The sequence below is a fragment of the Notolepis coatsorum genome (genome assembly GCF_963971535.1).
Source record: "Notolepis coatsorum genome assembly, chromosome: 18".
Taxonomy (NCBI): domain Eukaryota; kingdom Metazoa; phylum Chordata; class Actinopteri; order Aulopiformes; family Paralepididae; genus Notolepis; species Notolepis coatsorum.
The window spans coordinates 39166245-39178951 of NC_140182.1; positions in this window are offsets into that span (position 1 = coordinate 39166245).

The window sequence follows — 12707 nt, forward strand, 5'->3', positions numbered from 1 at the left end:
CAGCGCCGTTGAGGATGATGATAAAAGAGGCGGGTACAGACAAGCTTCGCGCTCCCTTGACATGGACCGAGGAGGGGGAGGACGCGTTCATAAACATTAAGCGTCTGTTGTTACAGGCCCCTGCCCTGGCGCTGCCGGATTATGAGAAGTGTTTCCACCTATTCGTCTCACATAGAGCGCAGCATGCGACAGCTGTCCTGACTCAAACACAGGGGGGGAGTGGGAAAAAACAACAGATAGCATATTACTCTAGAGCTCTTTCGCCGGTAGAGCAGGGTCTGCCACCTTGTTATCAGGCCCTGGCCGCAGCACATTTGATGTATGAGAAAGCAACGGCCGTGACAATGGGATATGACATTTGCATTTGGACACATCACAAATTGGCAAACTTGATTGAAAGAGGCAAATTTGTTCTGACCAGCCAACGGCAACAGGCTTACATGAGGCTCCTGCAGTACTCGGATGTTACGATAAAAACATGCCACGGCAGTAACCCGGCGGATCTGGTACCACTCCCGAGCGAGGGTCAACCGCATGAGGGCGAGGTGGAGGTACAGGCTTTCGTGAAACTCCGTCCTGATTTGGGAGTCGACCCGCTCGCGATAGCAGAACTCTCGCTTTTTGTGGATGGGTCCTGCTATCGGGAGGGGGAAAATTTAAGGTCAGGATACGCCGTCGTACAGTGCAAACCTAACGGAGAAACACTAACAAGAAAGGCCGGACAATGCATGCAACCATGTTCGGCCCAGCTTGCAGAACTAATAGCACTAACAGAAGCATGCATAATAGCTAAAGATCGCACGGTTAACATCTTTACAGACTCTGCTTATGCGCATGGCGTATGCCACCTATTCGCGGCCATTTGGAAGGCAAGAGGCTTTAAGAAATCGGACGGCTCACCGATCCTTCACCACAAGCAGGTTGTGGCGCTTATTCAGGCTGTAAAGTTGCCCAAAAGCATTGCTATCGTAAAGTGCCAGGCACACAGAAAAGACCTGTCCTTTGTGACGACGGGAAACAACGCGGCGGACGAGGCCGCGAAGGCGGCGGCTGCGGTGCCGTCCACGGCTGTTCTGATGTTTGCGGCCGAACTGACGACTGAGGTAACTGAGGATAATTTGAGTGATCTTCAGGACTCAGCCACGCAGGCCGAGAAACAGTCGTGGACGGAGAGGGGGGCTGTAAGGGGGGCAGATGGTCTGTGGAGGAGTCATAACGGTTTGATAGTCGCCTCCATCGATCTTCTGTCCTTGGTGATACCTGAGGCTCATGGTGTTGATCACTGTGCAAGAGCAGAGACCCTGAAACGAATCACGAAAATGGGATTTTGGTCCCCAAAGCTTCAGGCACAAATTGACGTTACACTAGCCAGGTGTTTAACATGCTTACAGGGCAATGTGCGCAAAGGAGTACCGACAGTGGCGGCTTACACACCCCTCCCTGAGGGACCATTCAGACACCTGATTATGGACTACACAGATATGATAACGCCAGTGCAGGGCAAACGATACCTCCTGGTAGTAGAGGACTGCTTTAGTCGCTGGATTGAGGCCATTCCATCTAAACACAAGAACGCGGACACAGTGATCAAGTTCCTGTGTCGCGAGGTCATTCCGAGATTTGGAATTCCCACGATATTACAAAGCGATAATGGCCGCGAGTTCATCGACAAGGTGGTTAAAGGGCTGATGCAGAAATTAGGTATAAGACAGCGCCTTTCCTGTGTCTATAGTCCCGGGTCGCAGGGAAAGGTGGAAAGGGCCAATCTGGTAATTAAAAACAAACTGTTGAAAATCTGTATGCAAACTAAGCTTAACTGGATTGATGCTTTGCCACTTGCTCTGATGGCTATTAGAAGCAGCGTAAACCGCCAAACACAGCTAACACCGCATGAAATGCTTACAGGCCGCAGCATGCCAGCACCGCCATTTAGACACCTGGCTAGGGGCCCGGCATTAGATATTTTTGAGCAAGATCTGAAAAAATATCTTCAGCAAGTGACTAAAATACATGAAGCTGTGTTTCGACAGGAGCAGAGAAAGGAGAAAAGGGGGGTGAAGGAGGCGGAGAAGGAAGCCGCCAAACCGAGGCTGATCCCTGGGGACCTGGTCTTCGTAAAGGTCCACAAGAGAAAGTGGTCATCACCCCGGAGAGAGGGCCCGTACGAGGTGATCCGATCAACTGGAACGGCAGTCCAAGTCAAAGGATCAGCGACCTGGTTCCACTTCAATCACTGCATAAAGGCCAGCGGCGATCTCTTGGGGGATACAATCGATCGCAGTTATGCAGAACCCGACATGGAGGGCCCGAGACGGCAACTGGAAGGTGCAGTGCCTGCTGATGCTCCCACAGATGTTGGCAGCAGTGTGCGGACGGTCGGCCGGGGGCAACGACGTCATTGAGAACCGTCACGGTCGACCCGTCCTTGAGGATGACGGGTTTGAGTGGGTAGGAGTCCCACGGGGTCCCGCTCAGGCTCAAGTACCGGCAGGCTTTCATGACCAGGCTCAGAATCAGGCGCCCCCTCTGCCCTCCATCGAGGAAGGGGGGGAGAAGATAAGACTACAACCAAAAGGGGTGTTTCCCGGAGGACCGCAAGGGCATGTTTTTGATTTTGACCATTCCCCCGTTACAGGCGGGGATACTTACCATAGTGTCAATGTTGGTGTCAGCAATACGCCCTCAGCAGTATCACAATATGTGTGTAATCATCATCGATTGGAGTGCAGAGCGTAACAGAATGAGATTGAGTTTAGGGGTGGGACGGTGGACGGTGACGCTAAAAGAGGCAACAAAGTTCTGCTCGCTACCATCTGCCTCTAAATACTACTTAAGATCCGTTTCATGTTGGGCCGCTGAATGCACGGTGCGCATAGACCGTCCTGAGAGGCATATAGTGCGTGCATATGCCAACGCTACATTGACGGAGGTAGTAGACGTGGACGGGAGAGCTGACGTCTCCATTTGCGCAACTGCGGTGGGGGTAGATAGGAGGGTTGAGCCTGTCCCGAACCAAGCACAGGGGACAGGGGTGAGGGGAAAAAGGGAGGTCAAGGACACTGAGTCGGAAGAGGTGGGGGGACAGGATATGTTCCAGAGGACAGCCGGAACGTTGAGGGACTCAGTGGGCTCACTCTGGGCCAGGTTGAGGGGTTTGCTTCCTCCCGGGGAACAAGATGGGGGCGACTATGACTATGACGAGGAAGACCCGGAGGCTGACCCGATGTATAGGGCGGCTTTAGGGAATGAGTGGTTTAAGTGGGTCCAGTACACGAGCGCGCAGAATCAGATAGAGGATTGTTATGTCTGCTCCAAGGCACGTCCGGATAGGCTGCTGGTGAAGGGCACGAAGTTCAGTTGGGCTCAGTGTGACAGGGACGCAGAGGCATGGGAGGGGCCCCATAATAGTCGCCCTTGGTGCGAGGCAGAGTGTTTGGGGTTTCTCGGCTCTAGTCGTTTTAAGGCGGCAGGAAACGTCACGGATTTCAAGGATGTCACTATGCGGGAACGTTGTAGGAAATTAGATGTACGTGTGCAGGGGGTAGCGACGGGGTTGCCAATACCCAGAGGTGTCAAACTATGGCTGACCAAGGATTTCGAGTGCTTGCAAAAGGAGGGGACCCGGGACGTAGGGGAGGTGGCAGAGGGGCGGTGCACTACTATTTGGAGCATCACGACTAACTGCACGAAAGAAGGAAAGTGTGGACACGGGGTCGTGTTAAAGGGAGTGGATACCAACCCACGGCCTGTAGCTTGCCCTTTTCATGTCCAGGATATAGCACTGGCGGACCAATACTGGCTCTGCGGCGGTAGGAGGTTGAGGAATACACTTCCTTTAGATTGGTCAGGTAGATGTGCCCGGGTTCAGGCGATCATGCCAATGGTGGTCCTACCATTATCAGTGACGGACGGACCTTCTGAGTCTCCTATCTCTCGAACGAAGCGTAGCTACAAGGCAGACCCAAGGGTGTATCTGGACAGCATAGGACAGCCAAGGGGCATTCCAGCCGAGTTCATGGCTAAGAATGAGATTGCGGCAGGGTTTGAGTCTATTCTGCCATGGATATCGGTCAATAAGAACACCGGGTGGATCAACTATTTGTTTTACAATCAGCAGCGGTATCTCAACTACACCGAGGAGGCGTTGGATGCAATGGGGGACCAGATGCACGCGACCAGTACGGTGGCGTGGCAGAATAGACAGGCTCTGAACTGGTTAATGGCGGAGAAGGGTGGAGTCTGTTCCATGTTTGGACAGTACTGCTGCACATTCATTCCGACGAATGTGGGGCCAGGGGGAAAGTTCTCCGAGGCCATGGCTAAGCTGAAGGATTTGAGGGAGGAGTTGAGGGGGAATTCTGGCCGGAATGAAGAATGGTGGGGGAGTGGGGTGTTGGAAAGATTGGGACAGTGGGGATGCAGACGGGGATATCCATTGGGGTGGCAGGGTTGATATTGGTTCTCCTTTTCTGTTGTGGTATGCCTCTCTTGGGTAGGCTGGTAACTTCACACGTAACGAGCCGAATGCTGATGGTGGGGCAGAAAGAGATTGAGCCACAAATCGGGCCATGCCCTCAGCTTTATGCTGCCTTAGAGGGAGACGAGGGGATAGAGGATTAGGGGTATGGTGAGGTAGGGACATTTTCTTTTTGTTTTGTTCAGTTTTGTTTGTTTTATTCCTTTAACTAGGCGTATGGTGAGGAAGGGACATTTTCTTTCTGTTTGGTTCAGTTTTGTTTGTTTTATTCCTTTTACTTCAAAAAAAAAAAAAAAAAAAAAAACATGTAAAGGTTTTTTGAAGACATTTTGTATTGGTTCTTTCCTTTAAGAGTGACGGGGGATGGTCTGAGTGATGGTTTATTTTTTATTATTTTTGTTTATTTTACTCATGGTCCTGGTCAACCGGAATGGGAAGGGGCATCGGTATGGAATGGTACGGAGTGTCGGTTCTGAGCCTGAGGAAGCATTGAGAAGAAGTGTTCTGGGGATCGGTTCTGGGGACTGAAGGGACAAAGGGGGGGGGCTGACGCAGTGGGCAAGATGGGCACCTCCCGTCGAAGATGGGGGGACACGTGGTGAGGTCGGGACCAGCGCCTCCCGTCCAGGCATGGGGACATGCTTCTACGGGGACTGGAGGTGTGGCGTGGTGGTTGCTGTATTGGCAAAATGTGACTTTTGGCAATACGGTGAAGAGACTATGGCGTGGGCATGGAAGGGGGGCTGAGCGATGGACACTAGGACTCAATGTTATGGAAGAGACAATGTCATTTTTTTTGGGGGAGGGATGTTCTATGTTTAGTTCTGACGGTCAACTTCTCCTTTCCCTGATGAGAGTCGCGGTTTCCGGCCGGAACTGTGGCTCATTTGGTAAGCGGTGGAGGTTGGGGGGATTTGTCTGTCAGGTTAGGATTATAAGTTGGGGTATTTTTTTTTTTTTTTATGTTTTATTATTACTCTTGTTTTGAGCGGTTTTGTGTTTATTGTGAGAACGGTAGTCAGCCTTTGTTGGTCCGTTAGGGGTCCAGTGAATGAAGTAAGCGTTCTTGTTTATTTAGACATTTAAAATGTATTAGGTTTCTTGTTTAGATTAGGCATTTAAACTTTTATTATATAAATATGGTGTCTCGTTTAGTTAGACGTTCACATTTTCTTGGTTATATGATTTGGGTGGGACTAGGGATAGCCCCAAATGGGGGAATGTTGGGGAAAATGTGTATATGAAGTGAACTAGTTTAATATAGGTCAACTAGCACTACTGAAAGACGGTCCGGCTGATGTTCTTAAAACAACTTTGAGATAGACAGATAGACATTTCAGTACATCACGTCGTGTGCTTTTAATCTTGTACATCATATCGTGTGCTTTTAATCTTGTACATCATATCTTGTCCTTTTAATCTTGTAACATCTTGTTCTCTCTTTCATACACACACATATACACACACACATCTCACTCAATCATACACACACTCATTGTAATCTTGACTCTCTCTTTCATACACACACATATACACACACACATCTCACTCAATCATACACACACTCATTGTAATCTTGACTCTCTCTTTCACACACACACATATACACACACACACATCTCACTCAATCGCATCTCTCTTCGATGTTAAATCTATGTGTCATTTTAATGTACGTCATGTCATATCTGATATAATATGTCACGTCATCATATCTGTCATGGGGGGGCAGGGCTGAGAAGGGATTTATCTGACGAAGCACAGGGGTTGAGAAGTCAGAGTGTTTTTGTTCAAGCTGTGGTCCGTCTGCTCGATCCATATAGCTCTGCTGTTAAAACTTTCTTTCATTAAACAAATTGCCTGTTGAAATTGGAACTATCGTCTCCTGCTGTGTTAACAACCATCAGCCACAACAGCAGTGATTGGAACTCTCTGTTTGTAAACTCGGTCCCGTTGTCTGACCTCAAACATTTTACGTCCCCATAGGGGGCTACATCGGCAAGGAACTTTTCCGTGGCTTGGAGTGCATCACTCTTTGCTTTAAGGAAATAGACGAACACTACGCCTGTACCCACATCTGTAAAGGACTGTACATAGTTAAAGCCACCTATGGACTCGTTCCTTACTGGACCGGCTAGGTCGGTGTTAACTAGCTCCAGTGGTCTCTTTACCTTCTCCGTGGGGTCCCTGTTCCTTGTTTGAGTAAACTTCCCCCTTATGCAAACTTCACATTCTTTGTCAGGTCTATGCTTTTCACCTTTAATGTGCATACCGTCTGTCACTGCTTGCAGCCTTAGTAAATCCTCGTGATTACAATGACCCATAATTTCATGCCACGTCTGCAAGTCACATTACATTTGTCATTATTATTGCACTCCGTTTGTAGGTAATACATTCTCCCATATAAGATAAGATAAGATATTCCTTTATTGATCCCCTTGGGGAAATTCAGGCATCATAGCAGCATGGGGGGGAGGGGGGAGGGGTACAGGTAGTAAAACAACACAGTATACAGGTAGTAAAAGACAACACAGGCAGTGTAAACAATTTGATCAATATGGTCAATATAATTTACTATCTGACTAGCTGAGGAATATTCACATTATTCACAGTGTCACATGAGGTGCAGTATGCAAGAGGTAGTGTTATAATAATTTACTATCTACTGAGTATACATTAATCAAAGTACCAGGGTAGTCTACTTTGTCCCCCTTGGGTTCCTATAAGTCCCAGGTCAATGTCTGGTAGCAGTCGCTGTCGCTGCCCCCTGTTGTGGGGCCTGGAGGCTGCTAGTCGCTGCCCACTGTTGTGGAGCCTGATGGCCGCTGGTATGAAGGACTGTCCGAGGCGGTTAGTTGAGTGTCGGGGGGGGATGAGTCTGTGGCTGAACGAGCTTCTCATCTTGACTAGCTCGTCGTAGAGGGGGTGGTAGGGGTTCTCCATGATGGCATCCAGCTTCCTTATCATCCCCCTCTCTACCATCACCTCAAGTCTAGGTAGCTCGACTCCCACCACAGAGCTAGCCTTCCTCACCAGCTTGTTGAGCTTGTTGGTGTCCCTTGAGTTGATGTAGCCTCCCCAGCATGCCACAGCATAGAAGAGGATGCTGGCCACAACAGACTGGTAAAAAGACTGCAGCAGTTTGTTGCACACATTGAAGGACCTGAGTCTCCTCAGGAAGAACAGCCTGCTCTGTCCCTTCCTGTAGAGGGCCTCTGTGTTGTCCGACCAGTCCAGTTTATTGTTCAGGTGTATGTTAAACCGCGTACCATCTCGTTCTACAAGAACATCTTTACCTTCACTGAAGAACACTTCGGCGCCGTTAGCAGTAGCAGATTTTACTGAGAATAGTTCTTGTGGGAACGAGGGTATATATAGAGCTTTAACGTCACTGTACACCGGCGTCCCTTACTGTCTATAAGGCATACCTGTGCGTCTCCTCTCCCTTGCGCCAACCCGTAGGTGCGCTTCCCATCTGCCAGCTCCATGCTGTGTCCCTCCGGCTCAAAGGATTTATTGAAGTTCTTGAAACTGTTCCTGTCGTTGATGATGTGGGACGACGCACCTGTGTCCACGATCAGTCCCCTCCTCGGGAACTGCCGGTGCTGCGTTGGCCGGGTGACGCCCGTTGTAACTGAGGGGTACAATTCCCTGACTGTATTACTAGATATGATACTTACTACCACTACCTTTGTACTTAATATTCGGCCACCCAGTACACGGCATAAATATATTATCATGAACACTCTCACGTAGATGAAACGGATCCAACACAAATGTACGAATTAGAAACAGGTCTTTATTTCTACACAGCGATGGTGTGTAGAATAAGCACTTAATCACTTAATTACATTTATGAATTGAAATAGTATGCACTTTTATGGCAAGGAGTATTCGTCGGTATATCAATAGAGAATGTCCAATCTCTGAAGGCGCAGGTGGTAAATATACGACCTGGAATAGTTAAGGAATAACAGCAATGATACTTTAATGATTATACTAGATACACTAGAGGGGGTTAATCCGGTCGCTTGTAAGCCGACAGGAGTAGGAGGGGGGGGGGGGTAGAATCCGGCTGCCTCGTCCGGCCAAGGGTATCCCAGGTGAACCCACTGTAGTGCCGTTCAATGCGCCGGCGATCCTTGGACCACAGATGAAAGCAGGTGGACTCTTTGTGGGCCGGCTCTCTCCGGTCCACGGGGGAGAGACGTGAAGCGACCTCGTCTTGCAGAGCGTCTCCTCACCTTGCGTCCTCTCCAGGGGGGGGGGGGTTCCAACACACGGCAGTGTCGGGGGTCTTTATCCATGGAATAATCAAAGTATCCAAAGCATAATCCGTGCCTGGGAAGGCGGGCTGTCGTCGGTAGAATAATCCGGTATACAGGTCCACTCGCTCGTCGGCTCTGGGGCTCCTCGGGTGCAGCTTCACATAGGGTCAACCACCCTGGGTAAGCAGCCAGTTCTCTGCCCGAAACGATGGGGTACTGACTACGGTAGTATTCTCACCGCACGAAGCACTATATATTAACAGACTATTATTAGCTTAATAGACTACGTCCAACTCGACGATATAGTGCCAAATATGACTATTCAAATATTAATATACACGATGTCTCAATACCGATGGTAGGCGAACTTGGCCTTACTCCCACACGTGGCGTCGCGGGGAGGCTTTACGTCTGTGACTCTATTGGAGGGTAAGAAACTGGACTGAAAAGAAAGTCCTACTTTAGTAGCGCAGTATATATACGCACTATGAACAAATAGTCCCATTAGTGGTGCGGTAGCCAAATTCCTACGCGGAACTAGGACTTGTTCGTACATGTCGAGCGGTACGTTTGAACTGGGTCTGAGGGGTATGGCAGCCTGGCACCAAGGTCTCGACCAATAGTAGAATGGAGACTATTATGGGATGTTCAGTAGGCTAGAATGGATATTCAATGCATATTGTACAAGGAATATACAAGGGATATCAGGGAATATTAGAGAATATACAAATACAATTAAATATATATATATAAATAAATATATATATTCGGTTTAATCTGGCCCTTCACAACAGCCACCCCCTGAATAGGTCCCAGACCTAATCAGTTAAACAGAGACAGATTAATCGCGTTGTCTATTTACACATAAGGGTTTGCTGTAGGGGTCAGTCAACTTCACAAAGTCATAGGGTTGTAGGGTCATGGTCATCATCGATTGTGTCTGGGAGTCGAGGCAGTTCTATGAGCCTTGCCACGGGACGGGTGTAAGTGCGACCCTGGACGAGCACTTCAGCTGCTCGGACCTTGCCGTCGGCACCGGTGATCACTTTGCTTACGCGGCCGGCCGGCCACATAGCTCTGGGCAGTGATTGATCAATAATCATGACGACTGTTCCTTCTGTCAAATTGTCTCTCTCCTTTACCCACTTCTGGCGGGTCTGTAGAGACGGTAGGTAGTGCAGTAGGAAACTGTTCCAAAACTTGTCGGCTAATACTTGGCTGTACCTCCACATTCGTCGGCCGTTCGCTTCTTCAGGCCGGTACATTGTCTGGGGTAATGCAGGATCTAGCCGCCCCATCAGGAGTGTGTTGGGGGTAACTGGGTCGATATCCGCTAGATTGGGGGCTCTGCGTAGGCGACCACCCACTCTGATGAGGGTATGAGCGTCGCTCTCGGGGGCCAGATGAATTAATCTGCTGTCGGATGGGACGGGCTTTCCTCCCTGTAGACAGGCCAATTCATCGGGGAACGAGTCTCTCTGGGCTCGCTGCAGTAGAAGCAATTCTGCTTCCTCGTAGTTAGCTGCTGACATATCAGCGGGGGACTTGCACTCCGGGTGGTACCGCAGGAATGTTCTTTGTTGTGCACTCTCTATGGACGTGCAATCGTCTATGTTAGGGTCGGTGGAGGCTACGGTGCTCAATCCACAGAACACAGACTTCTTAATTTCCACCTCCTCTGGACTTGCTTCCCTCGGGATAGGCATGGGCCACTGTCCTTCCGGGAGTCTTAGGAATGCGGGGCCGTCACTGTAGACATTGCGACGGGTGAGGTCATCCAGGGGCATCCCCCGGGTGATGACGTCAGCTGGGTTCTGTTTTGTATCAACGTAGCGCCACTCTGTTTCTCCGGTTAACTCTTCGGTTAAGTCTTGAATCTCGGTGACTCTGACTCCCACGAAGACTTTGTACTTGCATGAGTCCGGTTTGATCCAGGCGAGTACCGTCGTGGAATCCGACCACAGGACTGTTCTAGACACCGGTATGGTGAGCTCACGTTGGATGAGCGTGGCTAGGTGCGCTCCGGCTAGGGCTGCGCAGAGCTCTAGACGTGGGATAGATTGTTGCTTGCGTGGGGCTATTCTCGAGCGGGCGAGGACAAATGCTGTGTAGATCTCTCCCCCCTGGTCTTGGGCCCGCAAGTAGGCTACTGATCCGTATGCGACCTCTGAGGCGTCACTGAAGACGTGTAAGTCCATTTTACATGTCTCTGGCCTCACCGTGGGTGGGAAGTAGCTTCGGCGCATATTAACGCCTGGGAGTGAGTGGAGCTCCATCTCCCACTCTCTCCAGGTGGATGCAAGGTGTGCGGGAATGGGGTCGTCCCAGCCCTGGTCCTTGTCCCACAATGCTCGTACAATCATTTTTGCCCTGGTGGTGTACGGTAGAATACATCCTAGCGGGTCATATTGTCGGGCGAGTGTTGTGTACACACTCCGTCTGGTGGTCGGCGCCGCCGCCGGCCTTCCCTGCTCCGTAGTCGGGGGCTTGTGTCTGTAGTGAAGCGAATCTGTTTTGAATCGCCACACCAATCCCAGGGTCATCTCCTGGGCTTCTCCCGGGATTGTAGCCATCCAGGTCTCGCTGCTGGCTGCCTTGTCCTCGGAGGAGAGGCTGCGCAGTACTTGCGGATCGCTGCTGGCCCACTGCCTGAGATCAAAGCCGCCTTTGATCAATGAGGCGCAGAGTTTAATCAGGAGAGCCTCGGCTTCTTCCTGGGTTGAAAGGCTTTGTAGACAGTTGTCTACGTAGAAGCTGTTCTTTACGCTGTGTCGGACCTCTTCGTCCGCTGCTGGGTCCTCTGCTACATGTTTCTGTAGTGCAAATGTCGCACAGCAGGGGCTGCACGTCGTTCCGAAGGGGAGGACTTCCCATTGGTAGATGGCTGGGTGCTCATCTCCTGGCTTCTCTCTCCATAGGAACCGTAACAGGGGCTTGTCCGCCTCTACTAATCTCACCTGCAGGAACATTCCTTTAATGTCCCCGCTGATGGCCACCTTTTCCTGGCGGAAGCGGAGTAGAACGCCGAGTAGGGAGGGGCCGAGTGTGGGACCGGGCAGTAACTCTTTATTCAGATTTTGGGATCCGATCTGGTAGCTGCAGTTAAATACTATGCGGTCTTTACCGTTGTGATGGACCTTGTGGTGGGGCACGTACCACGATTCAGTGGTCTGGTCAGCCTCTTTAATGTCCATCTTTGTGACGTGTCCCGCTGTGATGAGCTTCTCAATCTCAGCGCGGTATACACTCTCTTGGGCGGGGTTCTTGGCTAAGCGCCGCTCCGTGTTCAGCAGGTACCGTTCTGTGGCGTCTGTCTTGGCGTGGAAAGTAGGCATTCCTTCTCGCCGCAGGAGTGGCGTGGCGTATCTCAACACGCCGTTGACCGGGACTCTCTTGGTCCCTGTCTCGAGGAGGTGAATTGCGTAAATGTCATCTTTAGAGCAAATGTCTTTCTTTCCGTTCTTAAAGGGCATTTGTTCCAAGGTCCATAGCCGCTCTACGTGTTGCAGGAGTGCGGTTTCTCCCTCTGTGACTCGGGAGTGGAGACATCTAGTGGCTGTACTTCGGTTGAGAGATTTGGCGAGCGGGCCTTGGAGAGTCCATCCCAAACGGGTCTCGACTGCTGCAGGGCAGCCTCGGGGTCCGGTATGAACCCGGTCTATCGGGACAATGAGGTCTGCATGGTCGGAGCCTATCAACAGGGTCGGCATAGCATTGTCTATGAGCGGGATCGGTAACTTGCGCAGATGTGCATATTTCTCCATCAGCTTGGCGACGGGGTATGTGTACCGCGACAGTCCTATTTCTTGGCTGGTGAAAGCGTCTGCAATCTGGTACCGTCGCTCAGGCTGGCCGCTTGCTGCGATAGAGAATGAGACATTCTCGCCCTTTATCGTCTTCAAATCTCGTCTTATTGTCCGAATTGTCATTTGGGTTTCGCTTCCCCGCAGCCCTAGCTGGGCCGC